A 20,140-nucleotide genomic window follows, 5' to 3' on the forward strand; every position below is an offset into this window, starting at 1 on the left:
TATCATCATATCTTCACAACAACTAGTTCAACATGTTTTATTGACAGGCATAAAACACAGAACCATCATATGCTTAACAGGTAATAACAAAGCATCACACATGACACACATATTTTTCACGTGGAAACCCAACTGGGAAAAACCAAGTGGGGATGAATACCCACAAGCTTGTTGTTGAACTCTTTGGAATTCCGCTCTGTTAGAAGCCTTGTCTGGTTAAAGACATTACAAAAGGTTATGCTAGGAACCAATCCTGTTAGAGATCACCCGGTTAAGGGATGGCTACAATACCCAATTAACGGTTAAACCTTGTTAAGGGTACCTTGTTAGAGGATTTCAAGAACTCAATAGCTAAAGGATTTCTAGAGCTCTCTAGCTTTCCAGATCTCAATAACTTTGAGTTACCCTGTTAAGGGATTTACAACAAGTCGGTTAAGGCTACCCTGTTAGGGGATTTTCCAACTGTTGAGGTGGTTAGAGATCAACAGGTATTACAATGATCTGGTGACAACACTCAATGCCAATGCAGATCCGCTTAAGCTCCTCTTCACCTTCTGCACTTACACTTTGCAGGTATCACTTCTCTCTTCTGGTCTAGCAAGGATCTCGTATCCCTTCTCTTGGATCCTCACATACAGCTTTTGCCAACAACCTTTGAAATAATCACAGCATCAACCTTATAGGACAACAGACAGGTCGGTAACATAAACCCTAAACCCTAGACCTGTTAGGTTAAGGAATTCAAACAGTTCAATCCTGATCATTGATCATACTGTATTAAATGCAACAGATCTTGAATAAATCTCAAGACATTCTCCATCGTTCATTATCCACCGATTTCATGGTGGTTAATAATCCATCACGCGTTTTCACCGTTTACAAACTTCACACATTCCCGAGGTAGATAGGGATAGTCTTCTTCATGCAAGATCCTTCACGCATGCAAGGCTAACGTGGCAACATGATCTGTTCTTTGTTATACTACTTACTCATTACACAAAGATCACCGGTTGAGCCATACAGGCTTGAAGCACTTCAACCGGAAACCCTAAAGTTGAGACTACCAACCGGTAGTCATACAATGCTTCCATGTGCTGGTTCCCATAACCATATGTCGGTTCATCTTGAATAAGCACACCACTTCACTTTGGCACAAATACTGGTTCACAGTGTTATACCAGTTCTCACATATGCCGGTTCATACCTCTTCAACATATTGACATCAATGACAACATACAATGTCATTATGTCCACATACCGGTTCACATAATGCCAACAATCTCCCCATTTGGCATTGATGGCAATATACAAAGATATCTCTTTGCTTCACATTTTCTCCCCCAATTTTTGCAGATATCTTCTCCACTTGACATCTTCTCCCCCTTTGACAACAATGCCAAAGTGGAGGCACAAGCTTCTCGGTTCCATTATGTTGCTCCCCCTAAGGAGTAGCATCCTTCAACACATCAATCCTGAAGAAATTGACTATGCAATAAATGACTGATGTTGAGAATATACCTTTAGTTCTCCTCTTGAAGGGGCAGTACCCCTAATTCACCTCTTAAGTGTGTAAATGTAGTCTTTGGAAGAGGCTTGGTGAATATGTCTGCTAACTGCTCCTTACTGGACACATGCTCCAGTGCAATCTCTTTGTTCTGAACCTTTTCCCTTAAGAAATGATACTTAAGCTCAAAGTGCTTGGTTCTAGAATGTAAAACCAAATTCTTTGAAATATTGATAGCACTTGTGTTATCACAGAATATACTTACTGGTTCAGGTACAGGGATTTTGAAGCCTTTCAGTACATGCTTCATCCAAATTGTCTAAGTGTAGTTCATGAAAGCTGCAACATACTCCACTTCCACTGTAGACTAAGAGATACAACTCTGCTTTTTACTCATCCATGAGACCAGTCTACCACCAAGGAAGAATGCACCACCGGTTGTGCTCTTCTGGTCATCTACATTTCCAGCCCAATCAACATCTGTGAACACTTTCAAGTTGAAGTCCTTGCTATATGGATACCACAATCCATAGTCAACAGTTCCCTTCAGATACCTAAGAATCCTCTTGACTGCAACCAAGTGAGATTCTCTTGGACTTTTCTGGAACCTTGCAGTAATGCCAACTGCATGTCCAATATCTGGTCTGCTATGTATTACATAATGCAACTTACCAATCATTGATTGGTATTCCTTCTCATCAACCAATGCAGAGTCATCCTCTTTGGATAGTTTACAACTGGTCACCATCGGTGTACCAACCGGTTTTCTATCTTCCATGCCAAAGGTCTTCAACACCTCTTTGACATATTTGGACTGAGTGATAAAGATTCCATCCTTCATCTGTTGAATCTGTAGTCCAATGAAGAACTTAATCTCCCCTATGAGTGACATCTCAAACTCTTCCTTCATCTCATCAGCAAACTCATGACTCATCTTGTCATCACCACCAAAGATAATGTCATCAACAAATACCTCATAGATCAGGATCTGATCTCCTTCAGACTTCAAGTAGATATTGCTATCTTCACTTGTTCTCTCAAATCCAATCTTCACAAGATGGGAATGTAGGTGCTCATACCATGCCCTAGGTGCTTTCTTGAGACCATATAAGGCTTTATGTAGCCTACATACCATGTCAATGTCTTCTGATAGGGCAAACCCATCTGGTTGCTCAATATACATCTCCTCTTCAAGTACACCATTTAGGAATGCAGATTTTACATCCCTTTGATATACTTTGAAGCCTTTAAAAGCTGCATATGCAAGAAGCATATGAACTCCTTCCAATTTGGCTACAGGAGCAAAGGTTTCTCCATAGTCTTCTCCTTCTTCTTGAGCATATCCTTTGCACACCAATCTGGCTTTATTCCTAATCATTGTGCCATCCTCATTCAGCTTGTTTCTGAACACCCATTTGGTGCCAATGACATTTTTATGCTCTAGTCTGGGTACCAAGGACCATGTACCATTTTTCTCTATTTGGTCAAGTTCCTCTTCCATTGCCTTGATCCAGTCTTCATCTTTATGAGCCTCTTTAAATGATTTAGGCTCAAATTCAAAGATCATACATGAGTTTTCTCTTATCTTTCTTCTTGTAAGGATTCCTGCATCCTTATCTCCTATGGTATGCTTAGGATCATGATTCAGCTTGACATACTGAGGAATGGTCTTGACTGGTTCTTCTTGCTTTTCCTCTTCATCCTCATCTTCATCAGTATCAGCATTCACCGGTTCAGGAACACTGTTACTAGTACTTGGTTGACTGACAACCGGTTCCCAAAAGGTTGCAACCAGTTCATTTACAACTTGCTCATTGTTGGTTTCCTTAGTTTTCTTAGAGGATTCATCAACTCTTACATTGATACTTTCCATAATTCTCTGAGTCCTATTGTTGTAACACTTGAGAGCTTTACTCTTGGTGGAATATCCTAGGAATATTCCTTCATCGCATTTAGCTTCAAATTTGCCTTGATGTTCACTCCTCTTGATGTAACATTTGCTACCAAATACCCTGAAGTAGCTAACCATAGGTGTCTTACCGGTCCAATACTCATAAGGAGTTTTGTCCTTACCTTTCTTGATGAGTACCCGGTTCATTGTGTAGACTGCAGTGCTCACCGCTTCTCTCCAAAAGGTGTGAGCTACCTTTCCTTGAATCAACATGGTTCTAGCTGCTTCAACCACAGTTTGGTTATTCCTCTCTGCTAGGCCATTCTGCTATGGATTCTGAGGGGCAGATAGTTGCCTCTTGATGCCAAATTCTTTACAATACTTGTTGAATTCACCGAAAGTGAATTCCCCTCCTTGATCAGTTCTGAGACACTTGAATTCCCCTCCTTGATCAGTGAGAATCATGAAGTACCTATCACCCTGCACAATTCTAGTTTTCATAGGACCACACAAATCAATATGCACAAGATCAAGCAAGTTGTCAGCAGTGAAAGATTTACCTTTAAAGGTTGAGGAAGACATTTTCCCCAATTGACACTCTATGCACAAGGTATTATTCGGTTTGCTTAGCACCGACAACCCTCTAACTGCCTTGATCTTACTAACCTTCACAATGTTATCAAAGTTTACATGGCAGAGTCTCTTATGCCATATCCAGCTATCATCAAACTTAGCCTTAATACATGTACTTATATTTGCATTCAGATGAAATAGGTTACCTTTGGTTTGCATGCTGGTGGCCACCAATTCACCATCTTTTCCTTTGATTCTGCAAACTCCATTCTTGAATTCCAAAGGGAGGCCACTGTCATTCAGCTGGGCAACACTCTGAAGGTTGTGTCTGAGACCATCAACCCAGTACACATTGTCAGCATTGCTTTTTCCATTCAAAGAGATGGACCCTCTGCCTTTGACCATGCATGGTGCATCATTGCCAAAGTGAACCACACCACCATCATACTCCTCCAAGGATAGAAACTTGCTCTAGTCACCAGTCATATGGTGAGAACAACCACTATCAATGATCCACTCATTGGAATTATCAAACCGGGAGACAAGAGCCTTCTTGTCTGCCACATCTTCCTTTACAACAACAAACACAATGTCTTCATTCTCTTCATCTTCTGATTCCTCATCTGTGACACCTTCATCAACTGCCACAAAACAGTTTCTCTGGTTTCCTCCTTTGAATTTCTTGAACCTTTCTAATTTGTCCTTGATATTGCCATTAGGACAGTTTATAGCAATATGTCCTATTTGGTTACAAGAAAAGCATTTCAAAGGTAGCTTACCTTTGTATTTACCGGTTCCTTTAGGAAGCTTCCTGGCAAGGAGAGCTTCAAATGCCATCAGAATCTCCTCATCATCCATTTATCTGCTATGTCTAGGTTCACCACTAGTGCTAGCTTCTTTTCCTTTTCTGGATGGTATAGCAGAGGCTTTAAATGCCAATTCAGTCTTTTGAACACTGCCATCAAAACTATTTAGCTCATAGGCTATCAACTTGGCTATGATGGAGTCCAAGGAGACCTTAGTCTTGTCTATTGATCTCAGCTCCTGAATAGCAGCAACCCTTATTGCATAGACTGGCAATAGGGATCTCAGGACTTTGCTTACCACAATGGAATCTTCTATTTTACCACCTACATTCTTGATTTCTCCAACAACTGTTTTGATTCTTATTCCATACTGCTGAATGGTCTCACCTTCAACCATCCACATATCTTCAAACTTCCCTCTCAGGCCTTCTTCCTTAGCCTGTTTTACATGTTCATCACCACCATAGATATTTTCAAGAGCATCCCATACCTCTTTGGGATTTACCTTGTCCTGAACATCAATAAACTCAATGTCAGATAGACTACTAATAAGGGCTTCCATGACTTGCCCATTTTCTTGTATCTCTCTCTTTTGGTCATTATCAACATAACTCCAGTGTTGAGCACCCTTTCTTTTGATGAATATCTTCATCCTATCTTTCCATATACCAAATATTTCCTTGTTAAACTTTGGACCTTCCCTCTTCATCATTTGACTGGGATCTTTACCTCAAGCGGTTAAGCTTACAACACAGAGGACCTAGAGTGCTCTGATACCAATTGATAACTCAATGATGAACGAATAGTACCAAACCAGTACTGAGAGCGGGGGGGGTGAATCAGTATAGACAAAATATAGACCTAAACCGGTTCAGCATCAATCACTCCAAATGACTGGCAAACAATGATATCGGTTTGAAACAGAGTGCAACCGGTAAAACTCAGAACAACTAAAACAATCATAAATCGGTTACTCACTGAGCTTTCCTCTCAACTTAGAACTACACTACCATTTCACCCTTATGTATGAATAGGTAATCTATCATCATATCTTCACAACAGCTAGTTCAACATGTTTTATTGACAGGCATAAAACACAGAACCATCATATGCTTAACAGGTAATAACAAAGCATCACACATGACACACATATTTTTCACGTGGAAACCCAACCGGGAAAAACCACGATGGGGATGAATACCCACAAGCTTGTTGTTGAACTCTTTGGAAGTCCGCTTTGTTAGAAGCCTTGTCCGGTTAAAGACATTACAAAAGGTTATGCTAGGAACCGATCCTGTTAGAGATCACCAGGTTAAGGGATGACTACAATACTCGATTAAGGGTTAAACCCTGTTAAGGGTACCTTGTTAGAGGATTTCAAGAACTCAATAGCTAAAGGATTTCCAGAGCTCTCTAGCTTTCCAGATCTCAATAACTTTGAGTTACCCTGTTAAGGGATTTACAGCAAGCTGGTTAAGGCTACCCTGTTAGGGGATTTTCCAACTATTGAGGTGGTTAGAGATCAACAGGTATTACAATGATCTGGTGGCAACACTCAATGCTAATGCAGATCTGCTTAATCTCCTCTTCACCTTCTGCACTTACACTCTACAGGTATCACTTCTCTCTTCTGGTTTGGCAAGGATCTCGTATCCCTTCTCTTGGATACTCACACACAACTTTTGCCAACAACCTCTAAAAAAATCACATCATCGACCTTATAGGACAACAGACAGGTCGGTAGCATAAACCCTAAACCCTAGACCTGTTAGGTTAAGGAATTCAAACAGTTCAATCTTGATCATTGATCATACTGTATTAAATGCAGTAGATCTTGAATAAATCTCAATACATTCTCCATCGTTCATTATCCACTGATTTCATGGCGGCTGATAATCCATCACGCGTTTTCACCGTTTACAAACTTCACACTTTCCCGAGGTAGATAGGGATAGTCTTCTTCATGCAAGATCCTTCACATGCGAAAGGATGATGTGGCAACATGATCTGTTCTTTGTTATACTGCTTACTCATTACACAAAGATCACCAGTTGAGCCATACAGGCTTGAAGCACTTCAACCGGAAACCCTAAAGTTGAGACTACCAACCGGTAGTCATACAACGCTTCCATGTGCCGGATCCCATAACCATATGCCGGTTCATCTTGAACAAGCATAACACTTCACTTTGGTACAAATGTCGATTCACAGTGTTATACTGATTCTCACATATGTCGGTTCATACCTCTTCAACATATTGACATCAATGACAACATACAATGTCATTATGTCCACATACCGGTTCACATAATGCCAACAGTTGTGGATGTTATTGTCTTTCTGTTTCATGCATTAATCTTTACAAGTACTGTAATTAACTGATAAACTGTCTACCGGCATAAAGTTTGCTTTACCAGTATTAAGCATTAAAGGTTGGTTAAGTTGTTTTGGTTTGAATTTATTTGACAACTGATTCATCCCCACCCTCCTAGTTGTCTTTGGGACCTAACAAAAATAAAATCCCTACAACAAGTTTTAAAAACTTGCACATATGTAATAGGGGTTTAAAATACCTATTACAAGCAAAAGCAATTAAAGTAGGGGTTTTAGAAAAGAATTACAAGTTTACTTGTAACTTAACCAAAAAATCCCTATTTTAACTGAAAAAGCCAAAAAGCATCAAGAGGGAAATAAAAAGCAAATTACAAGTTTTTATTTTTCAATAAAGTGCACTTTTAATTAGTCAAAAAATTTCCCTACAAAGGCCAAAACAATGGAAATCATTAAAACTTGCAATTCAAGAGAAATTTCCCACCTGTAGTCAGGGAGAAAAAACCTGAAATTGAAGGAAAGACATAACAAATGAATCCAAAATGCGATGAAATTTGAAACGTAGTTCGAGGATGGACTGAGGATTAAGCCAGTCCAAGGATTAGTCAAAATTTGGTCTCGAGAAGCATGCCATAGAGTAAAATTTTCATTTTTTCATAAAAAATTCATGTAATGGTCCTTCATTTTTGAAAACAAAAATGAGGACAACACCTTCTTCATCAATAGATCGATTTTGCTATTAACATGTTTGTCAAAGTGACAACCATATCCTTCAATCTCTGTACTGATAACTCATAATTGTCTACCTAGCTGATCTGGTACTTATCTCTGATCTCATGCAGCTAAGGCAACTGTGTTTCACCAATTCATCTGGTGTGAGCCTTCAAACACTTGCCTTTAATGCTTTTCTCTTATCTCCAAGAAATATGATGCATTTATTGCATAATAAGAGATAAGCTCCACTTACCTGTGGGAGTGGATCCTTGTCATATGCATCTTGCATTGCACTAATGTGGCTTCCCTGTTTGAGCAGCACATCTTCAAACATGCACATGTGAACCAGTTGGGCAGATACACTATCAGTCATCTCTTCAAATGGTGACTACATCTTTATCTGGTGGGAGTCTTGTTGTTTCTCATCCACTCAACATACCGATGGCTTGCACATACTTCACCTCCGATGTTGATGTGATTTAGGTAACATTCCCCCTCTTCATCACAATCAATCGACCAACATCTTTCTCTCTTACATATGTCATCATTCACCAGTTGTTATATCATACCGGTCTCCTTTCCATATCTTCAACACAAGTCAAACACTAACTTGTGTACCGGTGACTCCAATGGTCATTGTGCTGAATGAAATTCTCTCCCTTATCGGTGACCTGCTAAGCTAGGTGGCATCAAAGACATCACATCTGGTATGCATCAATGAAAGTGTTGCACATACATCTCTTATACCAGTTGCCCTCCTGTACCAGTTGACATAAATGACAACATAATGCCAACAAGGAGTAGTGATTTATTTTATGAGATGCTTAGTTTTTGGAAACCATAAAAGAACAAAGGTGGCCTTGATTTTGAAAAAGGAGAAAGTTCTAAGACAAAAGGAGATGGGAACAATTTCACTCGTTTGAAACAGAAAAGGCAGAATTACAAAAGGCCAGTTCCTAATCAAGCTGCTCAAACCTGATACTCTTAGCCTTTTAATGGTAATAGTTTTTATTGCAATAAGATTGGACACAAGGCTACTGAATTTAGGCCCTCAAGGCCTCAACCATTTAATGTTTAGTGCTATTCTTGCAACAAATTTGGTCATAAGGAAAATGAATGCAGAAGTAGAAAATTGAGGAAAGGTTTCATAAATATGAACAATGCTAGGAATACTCAATCTTTCAATGGTTATTGTTATACATGCAATAAATTTGGTCATAAGGTTGTTGATTGTAGATCTAATGTGGGTGGAAATCCTTCACAACATGGTATTACATGTTATAATTGTAATAAACAAGGACATAATGCCAAGTTTTGCAAAGGAAAGAATGTTAGATACTATGTTCCATAGAAGAAGGTTGATCCTGCTCAAATGAAGAAAGAGATAGAAAAGATATGGATTAAGAAGTTAGAAGAAAATAAATACAATAATGTGAAGGATGGTTCCTCCGGAAACTAAATGGAAAAGATATATGCTTAGGTGGAGTTGTACTTCCAATTTTTTTAGACCCCCTTGTGAAGGATAGATGCTGAAATATTTAGCATATCAGTTAAAAATGATATGGACATGTTGATCTAGTGATACTAATTCATTTGATCTAATTTCTCTAGAGGAAATTATTTCATTGCAAAGGATTGCAATAAGTTTGATATATCATTGTCATGGAAGAAAGGTTAAAAGATGTTAAAACCTAATGAACCATTAATGCGATAGATGGGAGTTCAAGTATCTATGCAACACTTGGTCATTTTTTATCTCACTTGAATTATGCAAGTGTGATTGAGAAGCGCAAGAGCCAAGAAAAACTTGCAAGTGTATTTGTTTGCAACCCTATCAATCAAATTTACAAGTATTTTTATTATTTTCCGCAAACCCTAAGTTCATAAGTTGATAACAGTTGCTCCTAGGGTTATATGTGTTGACTAGGTTGAAAGGACCAAAATACTGAGGGGGGGAGGTTGAATCCGTATTCCCACACACACACACACACACACACACATATATATATATATATAAAGAAACTTTTAGAAATACTTTAATCTTCCTCAGAAATACCAAACTTCATCTATCATACTTAATGAACATAAAATTGCAAAAGTAGAATAATCATGAAGAACACAACCACAAGAGAAACACTGGATTTATACGTGGAAAACCCAAATGGGAAAAACCACCGAGAGTATTAACTCTTAGGAAAATATAACTAGTTATATGGTGTTTACAAAGGTGGCTCACTCCTAAATTACAAAAATGGCTCATTGTCAGATTTCTCACTGCAAAGATACAAAAGAATGACTCACTGCCAGAATGCTCACTGCAACAGGAAAAGGTGAACTAAAAAGGATTGCATCTCAAAATGCATGAGATTAGTTCTAACATTAAGCTCAGATCACAATTCACAAACTCTACAATATATCCAGTTAAAGATCTTTGTACAACTATTCTGCAGCAGGTCTCATGAAGAACTACTGTACCACTACAACACTATCTGCCTTCTCTATCCACAACTACACACTCTGCTTCTCTTTTGTATTCCACATACACTCATATATTTTCTCAATCTCTTTCACACACACACACACACAAACACACACACACACACACACCAAAGGATACAAACACAAAATAGTGTGTTGGCCAAGCCCAACACAATATACAACATAAACAAGAAACTCACATCATCCTCTACGAGATCTCTACATGCTTCCTTTTTCATACTTCATTTGCCAATGCATATACCAATATTACTGGAACGGGGAAGGGTCATCTGAACCCAAAAATACCAACTCATTATTACAAAATTAAGCATAATGTCTCCAATCTTCCAAAGATATAGACTCCACGCATACCAAGAGTACTACAACATGAAATTTGAAGATATTTCCATGAATAAAATAGCTAATAGTAGAACTCATAACTGATACATGGACTAATGAGAACTCAAAATTATGAAACGAAGATCTTCCAGAGATAACCTCATCATGTCATCTCCATCTAACTGCATCATAGCATCCATCCATAACAAGTAACTATACATACCAATTGCACAAATTATCCAGACCAATCCAGATAACACAGAACTGCATATACTATCTAGTCCAAACCGGATAGCTAGTTTGACATTAATGACAACAATATCAACACAAGTCTAACAATATGTTGTGGATAAATCTCAACCTATTTTCAAGAAGCGTCCACACAAACCCATTGCTAGTGCATTGTCTTGAGTACCCATCAAAATTATCCAAATAGAGGATGTATGTATTTTCATTCATGCTCGCATGGATAAGTGCAACCATGTAAAATTGGTAAATTTCGGAGAAGACAATTTGTTGGATGATGAATTTTGTTAGGATAACTGGTGAACAACTGAAAACGGGGGGGGGGGTGAATCAATTGTTAACAAATTATAACTTTTAATCCACTTAATAACCTTTAAACATATCAAATATTGGTAAAGCACATATAGATGCCAGTAGGAACAGATGCCGGTAAACAATACAACTTAACAAATAAATAGATAATCAATGCAAAGCAACCATACCACATAACACCATGATTTGTACGTGGAAAACTCAGAAAGGTAAAAACCACGGTGGGAAGCCTACCCACAGTTAGATGATACTTCTGCAGAAAGTATGTGATACAATGAGGGGCCTGCACATGTAGGAAGGCACACTGCCTAGAGCGTACTGCTCATTACAAAAGAGTCTCACTGACTACAAAGAGGCTACAACCACCTCAAGATAAATGGACAACAATCTAATAGAGTGAACTGCTAGAAATAACATCTACCATGCTTGATTACAGTCCTGGTTAAGCTCAATAACAGAGGCCTTTGACCTCTTCCTTAATCCCAATTCGATCACCTATGATCGACCAAATCTCCTTCACATATGATATTGCATTCCAAGACCATGAACACTTATTCCATTCCCATACCACATATGCCACGATCTACAATGAGATTTGTAGTCACATAAATCTGTCCATTTAATTAAATAAATATTTACTATTTATTTGATTAATAAACCTTCAATAATCAATTAATTAAATTAATATTTAATTAATTCATCCTCAACCATTCTCCTATTAATTAAATAAATAATTTAGTTTATTTCAATTAATCCATTAAACCACACCTCTAAATCAATTAAATGAATAATTCCTATTTATTTAATTTAATCCCCTTTCCTCTTTTAAATAAATAAATAAATATTTATTTAAATCACTAAACTACCCCCCCACTTGCATTCTCCTACAAATGCAAGTTGCAACCATAATTGAAATGAATTAATTTTATTTTAATTTAAATCCTATTTTCCCTCACCCACCAAACCCACTTACAATCCTAAATCCCCTTCTAGACTCTTCGAAACCATTCCTAATTAGCGTAATCCCATTTCCTAAATATTGTCGCATTCCTAAGCAACTTGAAGTCACTTCTCAAAGCCTCTAAAGTCTTTGAAAAGCATTTAATGTTTTATGTGTTCAACACGCTAACCCCTAAAAGTCTTCCAAACCACTAATGGATTTTACATGACCATTAATGGCTCTTACATAACCATTTATGGTTAAATCCACTTGCTCCCATGGTTAGAGACTTTACCTCTAACTCAACTCTCATTTGACTCATGGGTCTCTTCAAGCATTTATTGCTTTGACCATGGTTATCCTCACTAACTCTTGCACAAGAGTATATCCATTGGATAAAGGCATTATTTATTGGATAATGGCTTTATTCATTCAACTCAACATTAACCTTACCTCCCAAGTTAACCCTCAAGTCATGTCAAGCATTTAATGCTTATTTTCCTCCCCTCTCAACCCATCTCTTGTTGACATTATTCATCTTGGGATTGGATTGAAAGTCCTCACATGGATCATAAACCCATCAATCCTGGCTCTTGTTGAGATTACTCAATATCAACCATCCATTGCTCCATTTTACCTATAAATAGAGCTCACATTCCTCATTTAAAAATCCTCAAGAATTCTTAAGCACATCTATGATCCTGAAATTTTTTATGCATCTAATTTATAGTGAAATTTAGAGAGCATTTAACACAATAATGTACATTTGTCTTTTTGGCTAAAATTGACATTAGATAATTAGATAATATCTCATTTTATCCTGTTCACATTTGCATTCTCATAAGTCTTCATTCTACAATCTTGAATCTCCATAAGACATCTAGAATAGTGCAAAAAGCTACTAAGAGCTACACTCATTTAGGAACTTGAAAAGGAGAGGAACAAGGGAGGAGTAGCTACAAACATGGTGGAGGGCATTTGAAGATGTCTTATTGCATTTCTTAGTTTTGTTAAGCTTTCCATTTTTTGTTTTGTGTCTCTCTTGATATGCTTTCTTAGGATAGTATTTGATTTGTGATTTCAAACACTAACACTTGGTTTGTTTCTTGTGTGTTTGTGTTTGTCTTCTTAACAATATCTAACATTCCTTTTTGCAGAGCATCAAGATCTTACATCATTTTATACAAACCGTAAGGCCTAAACCAATTAGGTTGGCCACCTAAAAGATATTACAATAAGATCATTACATATATCCATATTACAATGATATGTCATGTCGGCTTAAGACCAAAACAACAATAATAAATCCATAAATTATTTTGAAACATCCCAGTAACGTGTGGAGTACACGTTATCATGATACTGGTCCATAACCTAGATAGGTACTGGACCTATTCTAGGTCCACCATGCAAAATCAATATCTTCAAGCAGTTGAGACATGATCAAAGAACATCTTCAACATCCTAAAATCCATCTAGAAGTTGCACCAACACCAATTATGCATCGTGTCAAGATTCCTTAGTGAAAGCTCTGCCGGTAAAGCCTTAAACCAATATCGGTAAGGGTTTGCCAGAATGTATGATAGCATCTGATTACCAAGTCAATACCAACTTACCAAAACATGCTCCAGGAGCACATACCACATGTAACCAAACATATTCCATAGATCCAAACATGCCAGAAGTGTCCAACAGATAGTCTCTTCTACCAATAACCAAAACTTGTCTGTCGATAACCAACCATAATAGCTAGTGTTGACATCAATGACAAAACATCAATGCAACACATAATAAATTCATCCAATAATGTCAACATAATTTATGCTGAAACTAGAATATGCCAATGTGGGAGAGAAGAAATTAGACACCTAGAATTCTATTCCTATGTTTTATGAAGAGGAAATGGTTTGTATTGTACCATGACACATACATGAAGAGTTCATCTGGTTGGATCAACCCTACATGATAACCAAGGAGGCTATAAGGGAGGTTACTAGTTTGTGTTCTATTGAAGAGGTCCATGCCCTAAAATTTGTGAAGAATAGTGTGGTTACAAGGTTTATGGGGTGAATTTTCATAAGAGGGCACTAACTATTGATGTCATTGTTGATTTGGGAGTTAGATATGCCTCTATGGGCATTGCATATAAATTTACTTTACAAATAGATAGGGTTTTGTGTTTGAAACCACCATATATACAACATATCAAAATGGTGAAAGCAGATAAATACATTGATTTCTGTGAGCTTGTGAGACAAGAGGTAATGTAAAATTTACACAAGAGCGAGGAGACAAAGTATAGATTCTGGTATGGTTCATTGATTATCAGTTTAATATTTTATTTCATGAAAAAAAAATTAGGAGCTTTAAAAACATTGTTTGGAGAAAAGATGTATCAATAGGTCTCAAATTAGATAACATGTTCATAGCTTTCTAGATGGGAAAGCTAGTGATGCAGCCTTTTGAGGATTCTTTGAAACTTTGCAAGATGAGATGAATAGGAGATACAAGATAGCGACAGAAGTTCTAGAGACATATAAAGAGGTGATCGCTTTCATGGTTGATAAAGATAATTTCTATATGGAGGCTATTGAGCCTAGGACATCATGGATGCCCAAATTTCCATATGAAGTATCTGAACCTGAATGGGTGGCATATGTTGATTTTCTAGTCAAGAAACCTAAAGAACCTAATGCAAAAAATTTTGGCACTTATGAAGAAATAACAACATTATGATTAAGAAGAGGATGCACGAAAGGTTTGAGAAGATGAAGGATGATTTGGAGAAGAAGTTAGGAGTACCATCCAAGAGTATTGTTGAGGTATCTAGGGCTACTATGGATGCCCCACAATCACCCCAAGTACCTAAGAGAACGTGAAGGTCTACAACAACTATTGCCGCTCTTCCTACACCTTTTGCAACTGCACAAACACCACCTACTAGAAAGAAGTTTTCTATTGTTATCCTGGAGAAACTTGAGGGTCCTATAGAGTAGAAGAAACCAAGGAAGAACCAACAAGCTTAAAGGGAGATGATAAAAGTGGTCAACATTGATGAAGAATATAGCGAAGATGAAGAAGAAATGAAGGGTTTTGAATTGAAATGAAGAGAAAAGGGAAACAAGTCGAGGTGAAGAAGAAGGAAGCTCTAAGAGACAAGGCAAAGGGAAAGGAGAATTAAAAGGAGAAGAAAATAAATCAAAGAAGACTCCTCTAGAGTAAGAAACCTTCAAGATAGATGCATTTCTAAATACAATTGAATGTCAAGGGCAATAAAATAATTTTTGTGCTATATTCGGATGTGTCATCATAAAATCGAGAGATTATTGAACAAGCAATTATAATGTACATGATGAAATGTAATTTAACTTTGAGAAATATTTTAGACCAACTTTCGGAGATCCTTGTAAATGCATTGATTGGAGAAGAGGGATTGATGCAATCAAGTTAGAATCTAAAATGAGAGAACAAGATATCAAAAAGGTTGGTCCTACATTGACTGAGGATGAAATAGTAAAAATCACACATGGACAATCACAAGAGTTGAGGAAAAAAAAGGGTGAAAACCCTAATGAGTATGAATGAAGATGTAAATGATGAGGTGCAAAATAAGATTGAAAAATTTACTTCAAGAATTCTTAAGGAGATGAAGGAATGAAAAATAGTGATAGAAGAGTATGCTCCTCTGACTGGAAATGATCTAGAGGATCTCTCTAACACATAAGATATTGACATATCTTCTTTTGATCCTCTACTGACAGATACTAGTGAGAAAAAATGTATTGTTGAGAAAGATAAAATGGCTCCTCATCCAAAGATGTCTAATACTGATACACAAGATGCAAAGCATGTAAATGAAGAATGTGCCCCTCCTCCAGACAATAATAATTAGAGAGAAGAGCAAGATGCTTTGGAGAACACTAGGAATGTAGAGGTGTTAGAACACAATTTTATTAGGGTTCATACCCTTATAACATTTATATATAATATTCTAATATAAGGTTTATAAACTTTATATATTATATGTTTTATAATAATAACTATTAGATTATAAATTATTTATGAATGGGGGTTATTGAAAAGGTGTGACTAGTGAAGTCACCCTCCCTCCATATTTAAGGAGATCCTCTCTCATTTGGGAGTTGTTGTAATTTGGAGATAGATAGTGAGTTACATAATCACTATGCTCAAGAGGTATTATTGGCCATGTGGAAGTATTGGAGGAGCTTCCCTAGGTTCAATTCTATTTTATTATAGACTATATGTTGTAAGCATTTTAATAAAATGATGCTTTATGGGGTTTTTTTACCTGAAAGGGTCTTTCCCATGTATATATTTTTGTGTTAATTTATGGTTGTATGTTTCTTAATGCATTTATTTTATATCTTGTTTATAATGATTAGTATCCTAAGATCCTATTTTCTAACATGGTATCAGAGTCTATTAGGCTATACTAATCATTTTTATAGATTATAATAGAAGATATGTGATGCCCTCCTAAATGGCACAAGGTTAGTCTATGATCAAAGAACACAAAAACACACAAAACATTAGTGTTAGTCAATCAGAAACCAAACACATGAAGGCATTCCAAAAGAGATACTAAAAGAGACATGCTAAATATATCTAATAAATAGAACAAATGATCATGAGACATCTCCAACTGCCTCTTAGCATGGCCTTAGCTTCTTCTCCCTTGTTCCTCTCCTCTCCAAGTTCCAAAATAGTGTAGCTCTCAGCAGCTTTTTGCACTATGGATGCTTATGGAGGATTGAGATTTGTAGAATAGCTCCAAACATGAAATGAAAAGCTATTTTTAATGCTAAAATGATTGATTTTACCAAAAAGACAAGATTTAGTTATGCTATGCTAAATGCTCTCTAAAATGGCTATAGTCTAAATGCTTACAAGTTTTCAGGATCTGGATTATGAAGGAATGGGCTCTATTTATAGGAAAAATGGAGCAATGGATGGCCAGGATTGAAAGGTTCAATCAAGGGTCAAGCTTGAAAGTTGGGAATCCATGTGCACAATTTGCACCAATGAAATGGTGACAAGTGTCAACATAAGATTGGGTTGAGAGAAGAGGTTGGAGGCATTAAATGCCTGAGGAGACCTCATGGTTATCTAGAAGGTAAGGGTCAAGCCTAAATTAGGATTACCCACTGGATTAGGAGTTAATGCAAGGATAAACCTTTGTGCAAATGATTAAGAGATAATCATGGTCAAAGCATTAATGACCTGATGAGACCCTTGGGTTGAGTAGAGGTTGAGTCAAAACAAATGTTTTAACCATGTGGGAGGGTTGAATTAACCATTAATGGTTATTGGAGACTTTGGGGATTAAGTGGTTGAAAGTTAGAAGCCTTTAATGGTTTTCAAAGACTTCGGGGTTTTTGGTGGTTGAAAGTTGGAAGCCTTCAATGGTTATCCAAGACTTTGGGCCATTTGAGAAGTGACTCCATTTTGCTTATGAATGTGACAATAATTTAGGGAATGGATTAGGCTAATTAGGAAGGGGTTAGAAGAATCTAGAAGGGGATTAGATTTTGCAAGTGGATTTGGTGGGTGAGGGAAAATAGGATTTTATTTAAAATAAAAATTCATTTATTCCAATAAATGTGTGCAAGTTGCATTTGTAGGAAAATGCAAGTGGGGGGGTTTTAAAATGATTTAAATAAATGTTAATTTATTTAAAAGAGGAAAAGGGGGATTTAATTAAATAAATTGATTTTATTTATTTAATTGATTGTGAATTTGGTTTAATGAATTAATTAAAATAAATTGAATAATTTATTTAATTAATAGAAGAATGTTTGGGGATGAATTAATTAAATATTAATTTAATTAACTGATGGCTAGTGGATTTTTAATCAAATAAATACGAAATATTCATTTAATTAAAATGGACAGATTTATGTGACTACAATATGAATAACTTGATGTGAAACATCTACATGCTCAATGGAATCATATGCAAGGTGATATCTAAAAATATTATTCATGTTTTTTTTCATAGCATGCTTGAATGAAATTCCCTTTAATGGATTCTTGTGCTATTTTTTTACTGCCACTAGACCTGTGAAATTAAAGATATATAAATAAATACATAGGGCAATGATAAAGAGTATAAAATATATTCACCTTTTGCCCCTCTCACTTTCATGGAAAGTTTGAACATCTTATATTGTGCTACAAAATATGTTAAACCTAGTGCAAAACCTAATTGTCCTCAATCTAAACATAGATAAAACCATTCTACAATACACTTAATGTGTCCACTTATTTTAAAATTGGTTCATTTTATATACAATAAAACAAAAACTAATTATCAATTTTGATTTGAATTATACTTCTTAAAACACAAATAATTTTTATCACATCCTTGTGCAAACCTTCAAATTTTCATGCTCACCCAGCAATTTCATATGTAGACTACATCCTAATTAGAGTTATATGATGCTAATATTTATTTAGTGGCACATCTATATACATAATGAATATACAAGTTTAACTAAAAGTGTTCTATAATTCACATCTCTATCCTCTATTGGAATCCTAGTCAATTATTATTTAAATCTCCAACACTAGATTCACTAGGATCTTCTCAGATCTTTCATATCATGTAAATTATGTCTTAATTAGTATGAATACAATTTTACTATAGGCTTGAAGTAAACAAAAGTGGCCATTGTTGAAGAGGTGAAAGCACCATTTTTTTTCCTTTTTGTGATGAGATTTACTATTGCAAATAATGCCATGCATATCATAAACTACTCACACTAGTAAGATCTTCATATTACCATAACTTTCAGAATATCAAAGGTGCACATTTTTCTTTGTAACTTTGGAATGCACCACTATCTCCAATAGGGTAACTAATATAAAGCCTTCTCTCATAAATCTTTCTTTATTCAATAGTACTTGAAATCATATGATGCTACCTTATTGTAATACGACTACTCCAATATATTAATATCAGCTAATATCAACTTGGGAATTAGATCTAAGTTTTTTATAGGATCCATTTCTTTATCTTTTAAATCAACTAATATACATCAATTAGACTCCAAAGACATTCAAACTTAGATATTATGGAGATAAATAGCTCTTGGGGCAATCCTTTCATTTATAGTGAGAACGTTGTCATTCTAAAGTGTTCTTGTTTCCGCTTGTATTTAGTTACAATGAATGACTTATAATATTAGGGAGAATTTTAACTTGGGTAACATTATCATAAGTGCTCTTCACTATTACCCACAATCTTACACATGCTTATGTAGATCAAATTTAAAGTCTCTAATTATCTCATCTTCATTTTTTTACTATCAAATTATATCATAATATACAAAATGTAAATATTATAGTCTCGTCTCTCAAAGTAAGAAGCTTAAATCAATTTTTTGTCTTTCCTTGTTGAAATATAAATGATAATTATTGTTAATTTGTAAGAATGTATTTTTTCCTCGTGAAGCACATTATTGAGAATACATGTCTACAATATTTGATAGACAATTATGCATAAAGTATGGGTTGATTTAATCCTAATTGTTCAAGTCGTCATATTTATTGAATTTAAAATTGTGCATTTGAAATCATAAGTGGTATGAATTGTAAATTTGGGAAATTTCTAGGTTGATGCTTATGATGGAGTATCCATACTTTAGATATACCAAGATTTAGATAGTACTTGTCATACTATCTTCCCTTGTCAGATACAAGGCTATCTCATAAATTCGTTCTTGGAGCTCGCCTATTCCTTATAAGCTTTCAAGCTTAATATTTTTTAACATTTATATCATACAATTCAAGTGTTTTTTTTTTTGTGTCTCACTTGACACATGCATCTCATTTATATACATTATACAAAGTTGATGAATGGCCCAAGAAGGCTATTTGTTCCATATAATCACCCCACCATGTAAAAGGATTAATTTGTTTTTAAAGATACGTGTTAATAATAAATTTTGTATTAGGATAAGCTTAATGTATCATATAATTTTTTT

This window comes from Cryptomeria japonica, chromosome 5, assembly GCF_030272615.1.
Source record: "Cryptomeria japonica chromosome 5, Sugi_1.0, whole genome shotgun sequence".
Taxonomy (NCBI): Eukaryota; Viridiplantae; Streptophyta; class Pinopsida; order Cupressales; family Cupressaceae; genus Cryptomeria; species Cryptomeria japonica.